This window comes from Aplysia californica, unplaced genomic scaffold, assembly GCF_000002075.1.
Source record: "Aplysia californica isolate F4 #8 unplaced genomic scaffold, AplCal3.0 scaffold00027, whole genome shotgun sequence".
NCBI classification, from domain to species: Eukaryota; Metazoa; Mollusca; class Gastropoda; order Aplysiida; family Aplysiidae; genus Aplysia; species Aplysia californica.
In genome coordinates this window covers 414,201-418,552 of record NW_004797297.1, presented here as the reverse complement: position 1 = coordinate 418,552, position 4,352 = coordinate 414,201, and positions in this window count along the sequence as shown.

The following is a 4,352-nucleotide window of genomic DNA, read 5'->3' as shown; positions in this document are numbered from 1 at the left end:
TATGACTCTGCTTTTTGGTCCCCTAGGTGCACATCTTTGTAAATTTGTAGGATTGGGAATTTCATCAGAAATGCTGTTGCATGCAGGAGACTGAGGTTCAATTCCTCTGCCGGAAGTGTTTTTTTAAGTTTCCCAGTATTGCACTCACTACCATATGTAGTTAAAAAAGTCACAAGTGAGGCATTGGCCTTTACAAAAAAGAATGTTATATAGATCTACTGTTATTTTAGATTAAATTTTAAATGTAAATTACTGTTATTTACTATGACATTTTTACAGGGAATTTTTAACATTTTAATCGAAACATTGTCCAAAAACAAGCGTTGCTGTGAACTGTTGTGAATGCAACCAACTTGTGTTTCAGGCGCACATATATGACCGAATGAAGTTGTGAGTGCCGTAAAACTCTTTCTGAAACTACTAAAACAAACAAGTGAGTGGTTGGAGTTGAAGACCGCCACTGGTAGGTTCTACTTCTTTACTATCCCTCTGTTGTTTCTGTCTGTCTGTATTACTTTTTCCCTGTACTCAATGACCATTATCGTGTCAATGTGCATCTCTTCATTTCACTTAAACAAAACAAAAAAAAGTTGCAAAGATCAATTGCATCACTTGCGGAGAATACAAGTTGTAGGAAAGCATTCTTTGTGTGGAATTAATTGTTATTGCTCTCTCCTGGGCTGATACAACTCAGTCGTCCCTGCCCAGCTTTTCTTGTTGATGTTGTCCTTAACTTTACTGAGTTCTTTAAACACAAAGCTACTACTAAGTTACTAAACTCACATTAAAAAAGTCAAGGAACAACTTGTGTTTTCACCTGTCAAATCTAAACTTCAATATCTGGCAAACCAGTTAAGTTCAGTCTACCCAACGTGGCACACGCACTGACAACTAGACACAGTTTGCATGTACAGCAAATTTACCTACACGAGCTTCACAGGACAGTGACGACGCGGAGCATGCCAAAACACAGCCAAAAAGCATGAAAAATGGGCTAAATTTCTGTGCCTCACCAACATTGGCATAGGGGCTGGTGGCTAAAACTGAGCTCACGTGCTAAACAGATGTCTTGGCTGTGAATATTGCTCTCTTGCAACCCTCGGCGTTTTTCAACCATGTTTCATTACAACACGATGGTAAAAAGACGCTCGCTGCCTGGTGTCAACAGAAGACGAGCCCTATTGCCTGGCTCCAAGATGGCTCCACGTTCCGAGTCGTTGCATGTCGACTTGGGGTGTCCCTATTAGTCATATATGGAGGCTGCAAGAACGATGTCGAGCGACCAGAAGGTCCAGGATAGCCGCGTTTGACCAACGACAGGATCGACCGGTTTATCGTCAGACAGGCCGTGACGTCACGAACCACCACTGCAAACCGCATCAGGGGCCAACTATAGATGACGACAGCCCATCTCCACGAGCGCGAGGAGACGGTGAGGAACCGCCTTCGTAGAGCCAGGTTCGCTTCTCGTGTCCCTGCCAGGCGCCCAAGGCACACGCCGCCCCATAAAGCAGCTGGCCAGGCGTTGTCCGCTCGTCTTTCACAGTGGACATGACGTCAGTGGGACCAGGCAGTCTTCTCGGACGAATCCAGATTCATCCTGCTACACCCAGACGAGCGAGCCGAAGTCTGGAAGTGGAAGCGCCGAGAAGACCGGTTCCACCTTGACTGCATCCAGCAGGTGGCACCCTACGGTGGAGGGTCCGTTCTGGTGTGAGGAGGCTTCTCAGATCACCACCGGACCCCCCAGTAGCAGGGCAATTTGACTGCGGCAAGGCACAGGGACGAAATCTTGCTGTTCCTCTCCTGCAGCAGATGGGACCGTTTGGGATCACATTGACCGGCATATAAGGGACAACCACCCTCCTGCACAAAACCTTTAACAACTTTTGGGCTACCTCCTCCAGGAGTGCAGAACCTGCCGCAACAAGTTCTCCGAAGGCATGCCCTGCCCATGCGTCGACGCTGTACCAAGTGCTCGATCAACCAGGGTGGCTACACCCACTATTGACAATGTTCATGAAGAACCGTGGCTGTTCAGACTTTTGAAATCCGATCAGTGTGATTTAAGCTCATTTTTCATGAACTTGTCGTTGTTGCTGAAATCTGAAATTATACATACATAATCTAGAGAAACGAAAGCATCTTTTTGGACAAAATGAATAAATTTGGTTGAAACGTTTTTCAGTTATCTTTCTTTAAATTTGTGTTCCTTGACTTTTTTGTGCGAGTTTAATAACTTAAAACCCCCCACCCCACCCACTCACCCCTTTCCTTTCAAGTACCAGTTCTGAAACCGACGTCGGAGACATTCATTTCTCCACTTAACACCATGCTGCCGGGCGAGGAAGAGGAGTAACCAAGGAGTTTTAATCTCCTTGGGAGAAACATAGTATGGGTGCTATTTTGGGGGTAGATGTTACCCGTAAGCTCCTTGATGTTACCCCATCCATGTGAGCCTTGGGCGATGAAAAAGGTCAGGATGGTCGTGTGGGTGTGAAATCTCATAAGTGTCGGTGAAATTGTTCGAGTAGCGCTCCAGCATGGAAACTTTCATTGGTTGTAGAGGTCAGAAGTGTGAAATTAGTTTGACCAATGTCTGTCGCCCTGATCGTACAGCCAGCCGAGAAAATGGTTCCTCGAATCGTTGTTACATGGCAGTGAGGGGTGGCATTGGTTGGCTGTGCTTATTGCACCAATGGGTGGGACTAAGGGGGGAAGTAAAGGAGACGTTCAAACGTTTCTATTTATATAATATGTCGAACGGTGGTCCTGTGAAATGCAAGCACTGGTGGTAATTGAATAAGTAAGACTGACGCATGTCATTACCAGAGAGGATAGCAAATGAGAGGTGTAAAGTTTTGACCACTCGTGACTGCTGGCCGACTGTTCAAGCGACCCTTGATCCCACCGGCTGGGCCTCCGAACCCCCCCCCCCCCTCCCCTCCCCTAAATTCCCTTTCTGTCTAAGACGGAAAATGTCTAAGACTAAGACGGAATTTTTTCTGGCTCAGTTGCGATTCCGTCTTACTACACTGGACGAAGTGACAGCTCCCTTGCTGTATTACTGTAAAACTATCTGGTTACAGTGGAAACCATATATAACAGGCCCGGTAATAATAGGGATCCGGTAATAACGGATTTTTAAAATCCCCGTTTTTTCCTACTCTTTGTCTCTATTAAAAGTTATCGGCAATAACAGGGGCTCATCGGAGCCCAACCGGTTATAGCAGGGACAGAGGCTGGTTAACAATGTGTAAAAAGTAAGAGAGAGAGAGAGAGAGAGAGAGAGAGAGAGAGAGAGAGAGAGAGAGAGTAACGCAGTGATGGAGCAAGACCATGCAAGCCACGCCATTGCAAGCGCACGCAGCGGGTGAAGCGAGAGAGGGCTGCCGTGTGCTGCAGACCGTTATCTAGCTTGAAACCTAGCAACACGCACGCGTAATGTGTCACCAACGATGTCAAACGCACTTTCAATTGACAAAAAAAACCCCCCGAAATAATCCAGGCTGTTGACAAAAAGCAAACTCCACTGGCAGAGATTTGTCGTCAGTTCGACATTCCACAAGAATCGATTCACACCATTATCAAGGATAGAGAGAAGATAGTGGCAGTACACTCCAATGGAAAGTTTGCTCTGGATCGAAAGAAAATGAGACTGCCCGATGCAGATGCTGTGGACCAAGCTCTTCTGGTGTGGTTTAATGAGGCAAGGAGAAAGTTGGTGCCAAAACCCCTGTTCGTGGGTACTTGTGGCAAGGGCAACTACCCATGAAAAAGTACAGCTAGATTAGTCCACAAATGCTTACTTTCCTTGCATTTCTGATTTAACAGGGATCGGATATAACAGGACATTTTCTCTACTCCCACCATCCCTGTTATATCAGGTTTCCACTGTATTTAACACAGACTCCGTTAAACCGACAATCCTGCCATTTCGCCGACTTGCTCATCTCAAGGATGGTGGTATAACGAGGATCGATTGTATACGTACTGCCCTATAGCTGCTCTTTTCTTGCGGTTTATTATCTGTTCAAGCAGTTTATATTCTTTATCTATCTTTTTCTTCTTTTTAATTTCGGCTTCTATTTTTATGTCAATATAAATTTTAAAAATGTCCCGGGAACTGTATTAAATTGATTTGTTTCTTCCTAATTGTTTGTATAAGTGACCGTCTAAAACACGTTACATGTATATCAACGGAGGCCTATCTCTGATTCCCCAAATCAGTCAGTTTGTGGTGCTTGCATCCTGAAAATAATAATAATTTAAAAAAATCAACCCTTGCAACAACTACCGTTTTAGTTTAATTTAATGATAGCTTACAACCTCCCCCATTGTTTTAAGAAATA